Raw genomic sequence first — 14,904 nt, forward strand, 5'->3', positions numbered from 1 at the left:
AGGGTAGTTTCTCCTAAGGTAATGATTATATAAAACTGAAACCTAAATGGTAGAGGATAGTGGTTCATGTAGAAGAGAGAGAGGGAAGAAGCTCAGAGGTGAAAAAGTGAGAATACAATAAATCCAATATGCAAAAACTGAGAGAGCAAAGAAGAGAGTGGGAGAAATGGCAGAAAATGTTACATTAGAAAAAAATATACTTTCTTTTTATTTAGTAACTATTTGTCGATTAAGTGCCATGTGTCAATCAGTGATGTAGGTGCTGGGGACTTATCATTGAACAAATTAGACAAAATTCTTACTTTTGTGAAGGTTATGAAGGTTATGTTCCTTTCTCTGTGAATCAATGATATGTCAATGCTTATGTCCTTATATCTGTCAATAAATGAAAGTTATCTACTTCTTTCATTCTTATTACTCATCAGTAAAAACCTATTCTATCCCTTTATTTTTCTATTTTCATGATCATTAATATGTTTTCTCCTATGTTGTGTCTCATTGGCTTGACTTGTGTTTCCTATCTCTAGATTTCCAAAAGAAAATTTTAGCTACCAATAATATTCCAAGCATGAGTTTATATTCTGCAGTTAATTTTATAATACATTATTTCACAGAAAATAAAAACAGAAACATTATTTTCATCTTTATAATATAAAATGGGGAATTCATTTTCAGAAATTTGGAAACAATTCTCTCATATAGCATGTTACACTTATTAAATTTTATTCTGATATTAAGCTCCATAGTATGCAAGATTTAAAAAACAACTAGGCTAGGAACTGTATAAAGTGACTAAAAATGGGGTAAAGTTAAAAATTGGCTTATTGAGGAGTTCCCTTGGGGCACAGTGGGTTAAGGGTCTGGTGTTGTCACTGCAGTGGCTTGGGTAGCTCCTATGGCGTGGGTTTGATCCCTGGCCTGGGAACTTCCACATGCTGTAGGTGCAGCCAAAATAATAATAATAATAGTAATAATTTGCCTGATTGAAATCTTGTTGGTCTTCAAAAGTACAGGTATTCCCTATTACAACCTCACAACCATTTGCTTATATCTGCACAAGCAAAAAATAAAACAAAAACAAAAAAAAACCCTCTAAATTGCAGAAAATGAGAACTAGGGGAGAATTTTCATAGAAGATATTATTGGTCCCAAATAGTTGATTGTTATTGGAAACTATGGGAACCCTATTTTAGTGACAAAAAGTTGAAATATTATTAAATCACCTGTAAGTGAATCTGTATTCAAGACAGAAAAAAAATGATGGCGGAAGTTATAAACAATACAATAATTAAACAGCATCAAATTATTTGCTTCTGAGTGTAAGTGATGAAACAAAGTATGAAAAAAATTAAGTGAAAATTTGAACTTTTAGAAGAAAAATGTGACCACAATAAAGGGTTTTTTTTTTTCATAAAATTCTGATCTTTCTCTTGATTTTTTTGCTTTCTAACCCAGAAGTAGTGTAGATTAGCAGGATAAAATTAGAGTTTGAAAAGGAAAGAAAAAAAACTTACATTGCAATATTATTAACATTTCAAATTTAAAACGTCACAATAAGCCATACTTTTTAAACCTTTTAAACAGAATAGATATTCCTCTAACTGGCATTGTTTAGGGCATGCCCAGCTAAAGGAACAATGCCAGACCAAAAGATCTATGAAATCCATAAAAGCAGCACTAAATTTTCCAATTCACTGGCTACCATAAATTAATGATGAAGCACACTTTCACCTTTGTAGCAACAGATACTTGCATAAATTAATAACCTGTTAGTTTGGGGACTCCTCCAGAGCAGTAAATAAAAGTTATCCTTTGGTAAAAGCATTATGGGAATATTAACAGTATTAAAGTTTATTTTTAACATCTGTGCTTGTGGGGAAGATGACAAATTTAGATTGACCTTTTGAAATCAAAACATGCTAATATTTTTCTTTGTACAAAGTTGATCAGTACAGAGAAGATGGTGTTTCTGTCTTCTTATGGTCAATCTGATGCCAGATACTGAAAAGGATTCAGTTTTCTTAGAGTAATTGCAAACATTAATTTGTATGTAATTTCAATAATATGAATTCAATTGAAGAACTCTTGCTATTTGGCTTAGCTTTTTGAAGTGCATGTGATTATGACCTGAAAGGCAGATTAATAGCAGGATTATGGTCTTATAGATCATACAATTCATTATGTTCTGACTAATCAATATCTGGCATCAGATACTACAACTTCACTGTATATGTTTCATTCATTTACATGGACAGATCTATATTTTTCTTACTGTACTGTGGTACATATTTCATGGGAAAAAGGCCTTTTTGAGATCTTTAAAGCTATTAGGCTTCTTATTGCTTTGCAACTTAAAGATTCAGTATTTGAAAGTTTACTCTGTCAATAACTTTTTGTCTCAAAGTCCCCTTCTCAAAAAAATCATTAGAAATGTTTTCTAATATTCAACTATTTTTCTTATTTATTACTCAATGAATTTTATTGCATTTATAGTTGTACAATCATCATCACAACCAAATTTTATAGCATTTCCATCCCAAATCCCAAGTGCATCCCTCCACCCCCCAGACTGTTTTATTTGGAAACCACAGGTTTTTCAAAGTCTGTGAGTCAGTATCTGTTTTGCAAAGAAGTTCATTGTGTCCTTTTTTAGATATCACATGTAAGTGATAGCATTTGATGTTGGTATCTCACTGTCTGACTGACCTCACTTAGCATGATGATTTATATAGGTCCATCCATGTTGCTGCAAATGCTATTATTTCTTTCCTTTTAATTGCTGAGTAATATTCCACTGGGTATATGTACCACTTCTTCTTTATCCACTCCCTCTGTTGATGGACTTTTAGGTCGCTTCCATGTCTTAGCTGTTGTATATAGCGCTGCAATGAACATTGGAGTACATGTGTCTTTGCGAGTCATGGTTTTCTCTGGATAGATGTCCAGGAGTGGGATTGTTGGATCAAATGGTAGTTCTATTTTTAGTATTCTGAGGACTCTTCATACTGTTTTCCACAGGGGTTACACCAATTTACAATCCCACCACCAGTGTAATAGGGTTCTTTTTTCTCCACACCCTCTACAGCACTTATTGTTTGTAGACTTTCTGATGATGGCCATTCTGGCTGGTATAAGGTGTTACCTTATAGTGGCTTTGATTTGTATTTCTCTAATAATGAGTGATGTTGAACATCTTTTCGTGTGTTTTTTGGCCATCTGTATGTCTTCTTTGGAGAATTGCCTGTTTAGATCTTCTGCCCATTTTTTGATGGTTTTTTTTTTGTTTTTTGTTTTTTGTTTTTTTTTGGTATTGAGCTGTAGGAGGTGATTACAGTTTTGGAGATTAATCCTTTGTCAGTCAATTCATTTAAAAAATTTTCTCCCATTCTGTGAGTTGTGTTTTCATTTTATTTAGGGTTTCCTTTGCTGTGCAGAAACTTTTGTTTAATTAAGTCCCATTTCTTTAATTTTGTTTTTGTTGTCATTACTCAAGGAGATGGATCTGAGAAGACATTGCTGTGGTTTATGTTGGAGAACATTTGGCCTATGTTTTCCTCTAAGAGTTTTATAGTATCTGGTCTTATATCTAGGTCTTTAGCGCATTTTGAGTTTATTTTTGTGTATGGTGTTAGGAAGTGTTCCAATTTCATTCTTTTACATGTGGCTGTCCAATTTTCCCAGCACCACTTACTGATGGGGCTATTTTTTCTCCATTGTATATTTTTTGCCTCCTTTGAATATTTTTACCTCAATTGTATATTTTTCCTAGATTAATTGACTGTAGGTGCATGAGTTTAATTCTGGGCTTTCTATCTTGTTCCACTGATCTATATTTCTGTCTTTGTGCTAGTACTGTGCTGTTTTGATGACTGTAGCTTTATAGTATAATCTGAAGTCAGGGAGCCTGATTCCTCCAGCTCCATTTTTCTTTCTCAAGATGGCTTTGGTTATTCTGGGTCTTTTGTTCAAACAAACTTTAAAATATTTTGTTTGAGTTCTGTGAAAGATGTCCTTGGTAATTTGATAGGGATTGCATTGAATTTGTAGATAGCCTTGGGTAGTATAGTCATTTTGATAGTATTGACTCTTCCAATCCAAGAGCATGGTATGTCTTTCCATCTGTTTGTGTAATCTCTCATTTCTTTCATCAGTGTCTTCTAGTTTTCCAAGTATAGGTCTTTTGTCTCTTTAGGTAGGTTTATTCCTAGGTATTTTATTCTTTTTGATGTGATGGTAAATGGGATCATCTCCCTAATTTCTCTTTCTGATTTTTCATTGTTAGTGTATAGAAGTGCAGTCGATTTTTGTGCATTAATTTTGTATCCTGTGACTTTGCCAAATTCATTATGAGCTCTAACAGTTTTCTGGTAGAGTCTTGGGATCCTCTAGGTATAGGATCATGTCATCTGCAAATAGTGATAGTTTTACTTCTTCCTTTCCAATTTGAATTCCTTTTATTTTTTTCTTCTCTGATTGCCATGGCTGGGACTTCCAAAACTATGTTGAATAGTAGTGGTGAGAGCAGATGTCCTTGTCTTCTTCCTGATCTCAGCAGGAATTCTTTCAGTTTTTCACCATTGAGAATGATGTTAGCTGTGGGTTTGTCATATATGACCTTTATTATGTTGAGGTAGGTTCCTGTTATGCCCACTTTCTGAAGGGTTTTTTATCAGAAATGGGTATTGGATTTTGTCAAAGGCTTTTTCTGCATCTTTTGAAAGGATCATATGGTTTTTATTCTTCAGTTTGTTAATGTGGTGTATCACACTGATTGATTTGTGGATATTGAAGAACCCTTGCATCCCTGGGATAAATCCCACTTGATCATGATGTACAATCCTTTTAATGTATTTCAACTAATTTTTTTCAATCTTTAATTTTCTTTTCATCATAGAATACTACTAACCTAATATCTTATTCTTAATTATTAAGACACCTTATAGAAAGACTTATTTTTAATTTTTAACTTCTTGCTGTTTGTTTTGGGAGCATTTAGAGATCATTGGAGAAAATCATTAGGTTGTATTTTTATTTATTTATGTATTTATTTTTGTCTTTTTGCCTTTTTTTAGAGCCGCTTCCATGGCATAAGGAGGTTCCCAGGCTACGGGTCAAATCAGAGCTGTAGCCGCTGGCCTAAGCCAGGGCCACAGCAACGCGGGATCTGAGCCGCGTCTGCAACCTACACCACAGCTCACGGCAATGCTGGACCCTTAACCCACTGAGTGAGGCCATGGATCGAACCCACAACCTCATGGTTCCTAGTTGGATTCATTAACCATTGTGCCATGACGGGAACTCCAAAAATTATTAGATTTTAATCATAAGAAGACCAAGCCCTTTGAGTCTGTGAATTAACTCTAAGATACTAAAAAACAAACAAACAGAAAACCTGTAAGTGATATATTTGGCTTTGTTTTTGTCAAATGTCTTCATTGATTGGACCATCTTAGAGATAATATTTAATTTTAGAGGAAAATAAACCCAATAGTATTGGCTTTAATGTAAAATATATTACATTGGAGTTATAAATACCCATAGAATCTGAAAGAAGAATTTGCTGCTTTCACAATTTTATATATATACATCCTGGGGTTCCAGGGATAAGTGAAATCCCAAAGTACCTCACAATTTCAGAACCATAGGATCCTCCCAAATCCTATAGAGTCTTTGCCAGTCTGAAGAGCTCTTTGCACTACTGCCAGTGGCCACTCTTTGCCATTGCTCAAAGTCTCTTTCTCCACTGCTCTTCAGTGAATAACAGCCTCTAGTAAGGTATCTGCTTCAGGATGGAGAAGCAATACAGATCTGTGTATGATACCCATCTCTGTGATGATTCCTATTGAGAGCAGAATTATATGCACCCTTTCACAAACAAATCCAGTCTCCATGGTGTTTTAGAGGAAATGATTCAAACTGTCTGTCCAGTGACATACTTGAAAAGCCAGTTCACTGGTGAACATATGACCATATCCTGTGACATAGTCTACTGATATCCATATCAGTTAAACTTCTAGGACATCATTTCAACATCAGTATGCTAGTAGAATGGCACATCTCATAACCTCCACCATATTTGCTTGCCCAATTTTCAGATTTCTGATCAATAAAACTTTTTTGGTGCTCTAAGCTCTTGAGGAAACTGTACACCTAATGCCTGGGACATCTGGTCATACTCCTTCAAAGCCCTTTTGAACACAATTATTCTTAGACTTTATATCCTTTGAATAGTGTGTACTTGAAGATAGCATAAAAAGCAATATTCAAATTCTCTATAAATTGAAATATATGTTTTTTAAAATTATTTTTTTCTAAAAGTGTACATTACATGATTCCTTCAGATTCTTGTTTAATTTGACAAGTTAAATTATATACAACTTTAAAAGTGTTTACTGCTGCTTCTGTATACATGGGAGACAGTTTCTTGGTTGATTGAACTTATAGTATACTTAGGGAATAAAACAAAACTTTGAAATATTAATGTTGAAAAAAGAATGCTCTTTATTATAGGGAAAAGTCTTTAATCTTGCATTATTCTAAATCTACCATGGATTTATATATTTTTATTCTTTTAAAACCTCCAAAATAATAATAATTTTTAGATAATATTTATTGGGCTCTTACTTTGTAAGATATGCCATTTGACCTGATGTACTAAATATTTAACTTAATAAATTATTCCCATTTAATAGATAAATACACTATACCTAAAGAGATTGAGTAATTTACTGACAGACAGCTAAATATGAAAAAAGTCAATAATCAAACCACAAGATGCCTACTCTTTGCCAAACTGCTATTTTGCTTCCTGTTATATTTAAATAAATTGTGTTGCATGATTAGAGTCAGTTCAATCCATTTGGTGTTTATTGAGCCCCTACTTTGTACCTGATACACAGTATGAAAGGAGACACAAAAGTTTCAGGGGAGTGAGTCATTCAATATGAAAATCTATTCCACAAATTTTAAAAATTATTTAAAATTCTTACTTTTTGATAGAGCATTTGAATTACTACATGTTTAAAATCTCCAGAATTTGGAAAACATCTATAACTTTATTTTGTAGCCTCTAGCCAAGGATTGGTTTGGTGGGTGTCATTAGGTTGGAATTTCTAATTTGCATCACTTGTTCATTGCCTTAGGTTATTTTCCCGTATGTCTTGTGATTTTTACCTTATGCTTTTAAAATCATAGAACTTATTAAGCCAGAGCTAGACTTTATGTTTAGAGTAGGTTGTATTTTTAGATTTCAACACTATGCCTTTAATTTTTCTGACAGGCAATGCTAAGATTTTTCATTGTTATAGAATTGCTTTAACTTAACAATGCTTTTGTCTGATGTTCTGAAACACTTCAAGAGCATGTGGTAAACTTTTTTTTTTTTTGCCAACAAGATAAAACTTTGTAGTAAAATAATTTGAATTTTTATTTATTTTCTTTTATTTTTCTTTTCTTTTCTTTTCAAGGCCACACATGTGGCATATGAAAGTTCCCAGGCTAGGGGTCGGATATGTTTTTTAGGGCCAGCCTGCACCACAGCCACAGCAATGCAGGATCCGATCTTCATTTGCGACCTATACCAGAGCTCACAGCTATGAGCTGGATCCTTAACCCACTGAGCGAGACCAGGGATCGAACTCAAGTCCTCATGGTTACTAGTTAGGTTCATTACCACTTAGCCACAATGGGAACTCCCATAATTTGAAATTTTATAGCCTATTTTCCATAATTCCTTTCTTCATTAACCATTTATACTTTGGAATCTAACCTTTATGTGTAACCTATACTTTATGAAATGAATAACAGATTGCCATGTTATGAGGCTGATAGTTGAGTAAGAGCAATAAGGGAAATATCAGACAATAGGTTACTACTTTTGTAGCATTAAATCATGAAAGAATGAAAATCCTCTAGTTAATGTCATTAGAAATAATATGCCACAGGCATTCAGAATATGTTATTGAACTATATGTCAGTCAGGGATGTGTAGTTATAATCATGGTTTTTTACAGTTGATTGTCTCAGGTTGAAGGAGAAAGTAGTGCTTGGAACCATGAGCTCAGATTTTGTGGTGATGTTTTAAATTAGAAAAGAGGTCTGAAACAAACTCGAGTGAAGTCAACTGAGAATGAGTCTTGGGTTCTTATGCAATAAAATCTTAAAGAATGTTATCCCATATATTAATCCATGTAGACTCAATGCACCATCATCAAAGGAAGATCTAATATTTAAACAGAATAACCCAGCATTTTTTTTATCATTACCATTAAACCTGTTTTTAAATACATTTTGCAGCAACATTCATGATTATTGTTATATTTGAGTTTGCTTGAATGATGAGTGTGGAGCCCATAGTGAAGGTAGGAAGGGGAGAAATGTGTGGGGGGAGAAATAACTTGAATTAGAAAATTGAATGGCAGCAGTTGCTTAGCAATTCACTCCTAAAATGAAAGTACGTTAGTTTTAACTTGGCTCTGGCAGTAATGATTATCAATGAAATAACCCAGAACAATTTCTGAACCACATGTTATACTATATGAATTTTCTTTATAAACTTTTTTTTATTTCCCCAATACATTTTTTCCCTACTGTACAGCATGGTGACCCAGTTACACATACATGTATACATTATTTTTTCACACATTATTATGCTCCATCATAAGTGACTAGACATAGTTGCCAGTGCTACATAGCAGGATCTCATTGCTAATCCATTTCAAAAACAATAGTTTGCATCTGTTAACCCCAAACACCCAATCCATCCCACTCCCTCCCCCTCCCCCTCGGCAACCAAAAGTCTCTTCTCCAAGTTCATGATTTTCTTTTCTGTGGAAAGTCTCATTTGTGCCCTATATTAGATTCCAGATATAAGCGATATCATATGGTATGTGTCTTTCTCTTTCTGACTTTCTTCACTCAGTATGAGAGTCTCTAGTTCCATCCATGTTGCTGCGAATGGCATTATTTTGTTCTTTTCTATGGCTGAGTAGTATTCCATTGTGTATGTATACCACATCTTCCTAATCCAGTCATCTGTCAATGGACAAAAGTCCAAATCCATTCATGATAAAAACTCTTACCAAAGTGGGTATAAAGGAACAAGCCTTAATATAATAAAAGCCATTTATGACAAACCCACAGCAAGTATAATACTCAATGGAGAAAAGCTGAAAGCCTTACCGCTAAAATCTGGAACAAGACAAGGATTCCCACTCTCACCACTCTTATTCAACATAGTACCAGAAGTCCTAGCCATAGCAATCAGACAAACAAAAGAAATAAATGGCATCCCAATAGGAAGAGAAGAGGCAAAACTGTCATTGCATGCAGATGATATGATACTATATATATAGAAAACGCTAAGGACTCAACCCAAAAACTACTTGAACTGATCAACAAATTAAGCAAAGTAGCAAGATATAAGATTAACATTCATAAATCAGTCACGTTTCTGTATACTAACAATGAAATATTAGAAAAGGAATACAAAAATACAATACCTTTTAAAATTGCACCTCTATATAAACTTTAACAGTAGATTGTGAACACGAGTGGCCTTTTCAGGACTTTGGAAAACATGTTCTTATATAAATCCTTTTGCTCCTGCTGTTTAAAAAAAAAGTGGTAATTTTTTCTTCTTGGTATTTTTTTCACTTTCATCTGTGTGTGTGTGTGTGTGTGTGTGTGTGTGTGTGTTGATAGAGCATTTACTGTATATGTTACTTATATAGTTGAAGTTATTTGTCATTCCTACAGAAAACACAAATTAAGCCGTATTAATAAATACAAATGTTTGCATCCTCTTGCAACACACATCTTGAGGGTGAAACTTGATTCTGATAAAGATAAAATGCTAGACGGTATTTTTAAATTTCCTAAAGTGACAGTTTTCTACTCTAGTCTGAGCCATCCAGAGATTAACTGGCATATTTAGCAGTGTAGATTTCACATCTCAGAGTGATCTGCAAGCTCTGTATTCTGTACCCCAGGAAATACATGTGCTTGACAATTTGAACACTTTCACATGTCCTGGATATTCTAATTCCAAAGAATGCCCATTTACAAATTGTAAATTAGTTTCTTTCTACACATCAGTTTTTTTTAACATGTAAAATGCAGAAGACTAAGTTATTTTTATTTACTATGATTTTATTATGATTTGTATTCTCCACATTAACTTGGAGCACTAGTGCTCATCCAAATATAAGCCACTTTGATTTGCTTGTTAGATTTAAAGACATTTTATTTCGCAACCTGAAAAATACCCATTCTGTGGAAAAATATTCCATATTATATCTCATACAAGACTGAGTACCTAGTAAGTAGATGTCGGTGTACTTAGGATTCCCTACTCATTACACCTCATGGTTTGAGAACAAAACTAGAATAAATATGCCCTTCCATCTAACTTAATGCACACTTGAAACAAGAATGCCATCAAAGAAATAGCTACTCAATTGCTAGTAGTTTGGGAAAAGAGCTGGAAGTACCCACCAGGCTTCACTCTTGTTTCCAACTGGATCAACTTTTAGTCTGATAAGCTAAGATCTGTACTGAAACTCTACCAGCAAAGAGAAATAGGAGTGTGGGATTTTTAGCATTTATTACATATGAGTATAAATTTTGATCAAAACACCTAGAGTATAAGAATTTTCATATTCCTTTTTAAAAAGTCCTATTTAATCTATTTTAGCAACTGCTAAAATAGCCTACAGTGGGATCATGACAAGATCCTGGTCTCATTAGGGGCTGGGGGATGGGTAAATTGCATCCTGAACCAAGATTTCCTTCTCTTGCTTTCTTTTACTTGCCCTAGTAAGACAATCAGCTCTTGGTATAATCAGAAGTGCTCTTCCAAAGTCACAGAAACCTTGCTGACTCTAGCTCAGCCTCCAGAGAGCTGTTCTCAGAGTTGATCCTCTCAACTCTGGGCCAAGCTTCCAGCCTCCAGAGAATGAAACGTTCTGCAGTAATGCCTCATCCATGACCTAGATGCAGCGAGGAAACCAAGGCCGCCAAAGCTGAGGAAGAGACTGTCAGCCCAAAACATTCATGTTTTCCACTTGTCTTACTCCTGCTTCTCTCAGTAGATTCTCTTCCATCAACAAAAACCCAGGGTTTTTTTTTTTTTTTTTTTTCCTTTAGTTTTTAAAAACTTCTTCTTGCTGCTCATAACATACCCACTCTTCAAGGAAAGGAGTTTGTAACTTAGGGTATAAAACCAAACCATCTTCTTGGGATATGGGGAAAATAAGGACCACAGCAGTGACATAATGTAGATATTTGCATGCTTTCAGCCTCTTATCTTGGTAAAGTTCAACAATTTTTTATCTCAGTAAACATTTAGAGATAGTCTTCTGCATGATGCAAAGAGCTAATGCCTCAGTGGTGTACAACAGAGTTCTCGCAGGACTTATAGCCTAGCTGGAAACTTCTATAATTTAAGAGGTTGACAGCTAAGCAGGTAACTCCCGGGTTCTCTGTGAGCACACAGCATCTGCTTTGTACCTATTCTCAAGATTTAAATCCCAAACCTAAAAACTGAAAATAAACAACAAGGATCCTTTTGTTTGTTTCATCACTTTGTAAATTGTATATTTCTCTTCAATTTTTATACCAAGTATCAACTTTGAGAATTTGTTTGTAAAAGGAAGTAAGGCTACTGATTGAACCAATTTCGACTAATATTTCTAATCATTTTTATATTAGAATTGTATGGAATATGCTATTTTTAAAAGCATATGAAGTTTGGCTTAAACTCTAAGAGAATAATCTCGATTAAAGATGATCATTTACTAGGTTTTGGATACTGCATATTATCACTTATTTACTTCTTTCTAGTAATTTTATGAGAGAAAATGTATAGACACAGGAAACTTTTTCTTACAAATTTCTTTTTCTTTCAAGTCTTTAAAAAGAGAATAAGTATAACCAAATATTTTTAAATTAGTATCTTAGTATTTTATCTAAGCTTAGTTTAGAACACTTTCAGACATCTTATTTAGATAATTTCTGATTAAGCTGAGTCCTGAAATATCAGAGGAAATGGTAATTGTTCACGTATTTAAATCTCCCCTGTAATCATTCATCTTTGCTATTGACATATTATTATTGCTTATAAAATGGTGATTGACAACTCTCAGTTTTATTTACTGCAGGGCTACTTTTCTTAAAACAGTTGCATCAGATCACCAGCAAGCATTCAAAGAGGTCTTGCTGGTTATAGCACCTCCCTGGAACCATGGTTAGAAAGAGCAGCAGACAAATTCAAATATATCAGTTGACTAGAAAAAGAGGGTTTATATTTTATTTTAGATCCAGCCAGAAAGATGACAGTGGATGTGATGGGAATTTTTTTGCTACTTTGGGAGGAAAAAATACTTATGGTATTGACATTCAAGGGAGTGAGATAGGGTTCTGGAAGAATTTGATAGGTAGTTTAGCAAAAAATTTAGGGCTTATGTTACTGAGATTTTGAGTCAAAGTGCTTCTTATTAAGACTTTACTTAGGAGTTCCCGTCGTGGCTCGGTGGTTAATGAATCTGACTAGGAACGATGAGGTTGTGGGTTCGATTCCTGACCTTGCTCAGTGGGTTAACGATCAGGTGTTGCCGTGAGCTGTGGTGTAGGTGGCAGACTCGGCTCGGATCCTGAGTTTCTTTGGCTGTGGTGTAGGCCGGCGGCTATAGCTCTGATTCGAACCCTAGCCTGGGAACCTCCATATGCCGCGGAAGCGGCCCAAGAAATGGCAAAAAAAAAAAAAAAAAAAAAAAGACTTTACTAAAAGGTGATAGGTTAGCCCAGTTCTTTCACAAAAGGTCTCAGCTTGATAAAAAATGAAACTCTACTTTTAAAGCTTCATAAATTAGTGACATTGAGCAGTTTGCACCTCTGCAACTTTGCTGTGAGGAATGCAATGACAGATTCTGTGCTTTGTTTGCCTATGAGATGATTTCCTTGAAGTCCCATAATGAGTTGTTTTTGGCAGGATTAATGAGTATTATAATGGTAAATGGATGTTTGCAGCTCAGTTGTGTTCCATCACAGAGTAACATGGGGTTTCTGGTCCCTTGGAGGCCATAATTGGTGGCATTAATGCAGTTTTTAATTACAATTCTTGAAAAAAAAATGAATTGGAACCAAAACAAAAGCTAAGTGATCATCTCTCTGCTGTTTCAGATGGTATAAACAGAAGACTGTTGCTAAGTCTGATATCTATAATTTGAATCATACCCTCCAAATAGAATATACACAGTTGTTGACGATTTTTTTTAAAGTGGCGTATTTGCCTTCATTTTTCCTTATTCATATATACTGCAATAGCTTTTATTATACATATATCATATAGTTTTATATTATTCATGAGTATGAAATGTACACATTTTATAAAATCTAAGCGAACGCAAATATAAAATAACAGGCTCACTTCTTATATTTATCCTCAATATTTGTTTCCTGATTCTCACTGTTAATATTGAGCAATATAATTATAATTAATTCCCAGAGCTCTATGAATGAACTAGAATTCACGGAGGCATTTTTCTTTTTCTCCATTCACATACATATGTGAGAAATACTAATAACTATTGCTTCATCATATCCTATCCTTGTAGTATTATGTTTGTTCATCATGTACAGTAGCAAGTCCAGCATTGATCTATAGGATAACACTTGCAAAGTGTTCCATGAAGAGGAAAAATATCTCATAAGATTACATGGCATCCATATATAGAGTGCAATAATATAAGTTTTAAAAATCCATAAAATCAGCCATTTATTTCTGATATATTCGTAAGTTAACCTCAATTATATTGTGTACCATGTATTTCCTTCTGACAATGATCATTTTTTTAACATCCTTGTATTTTAAAATAAATTACAGGAGAAAATATTAGACATTGGTTAATGAAATGGTTAGTGGAATATCTGCAATTAACTTACTATGTTACCTTTTACATTCTTGCTGAATTAAGTAAATGTGGAGACTATTCCTTATTTTCATAGGTCTTTGTAGAGATGTTCTTGGGTTTTTTTTTTTTTTTTTTTTTTTTTTTTTTTTTTTTTTTTGAACTAACAGTACATGAGGCAGAAATGCATTTGGATCAGTGGCAAGCACTCACTTATATGGAAAAAGCTGGAAGTCATGGAATTACTCCTGTATTTATATCTGAGTTTTGATGAGACTTAAAACAACTTCACATCTTCTTTGAATTGCAAGCATTTTAGAAAAGAAAGCCACCTTTCTCAAATGTGTGCCTTTGACATTTACTATATGTGTCATTTTGAGTCTTAGCATCAGGTAAATTTTATTGATAGGCTCAAATATCTGGTCTAAGGCTTTCTACAGTCCTGTGATACAGTTGCATATTCTGTTTGTAAGGAAACAAATATATAAAACAAATAAAAAGTAGACAAGCAAGAAAACCAAAAATACCCTCCAACATGTTTATCAATAGGGATTTCAAAGTTGGGAACTGTGGAGTAAGTTGTCAATGGCTGCAAATTTTTAACAACATCCCCCAGCCAAGAATAGGGATCCAGCCTTGGTTTTATGCAATTCCATTCTCTTCGCGTTCGTGATGATTGAGTGTGCTGAAGTTGCTTTGTTTTTTCTTTAGAAGAGTGATGATAGTGATTAATTCAGTTGATGCATCATTGTCCCGTCCCTACCACTTTAGTAGTTTCCACAAAATGTCTTAAAATAACTAGACAGCGTTTATACATGTGAAAATTCTCTGTGCTTTTGCATATTATCATTCAATCTAAATCTGATGCTGATCTTGTCAGCGGTGCCATCTAAATACTGGGGGGAGAGAGATCAAAATGCAAGTAAAAATTGAATGTTTAAGTAGATGTTTAGTACCAGATGAATATGCATATGCCAAGAAGTTTTACATTTTTTTT

General features: G+C 34.1%; 1 long non-coding RNA gene across 3 annotated transcripts in view; it reads left to right on the plus strand.

Moving 5' to 3' along the window:
• LOC102160801 overlaps positions 1–14,904 on the plus strand; it is a 973,686-nt gene that overhangs the window by 543,472 nt on the left and 415,310 nt on the right. The gene's annotated exons all lie outside the window — the stretch shown is intronic.

This window comes from Sus scrofa, chromosome 1 (genome assembly GCF_000003025.6).
Source record: "Sus scrofa isolate TJ Tabasco breed Duroc chromosome 1, Sscrofa11.1, whole genome shotgun sequence".
In the NCBI taxonomy this organism is placed as follows: Eukaryota; Metazoa; Chordata; class Mammalia; order Artiodactyla; family Suidae; genus Sus; species Sus scrofa.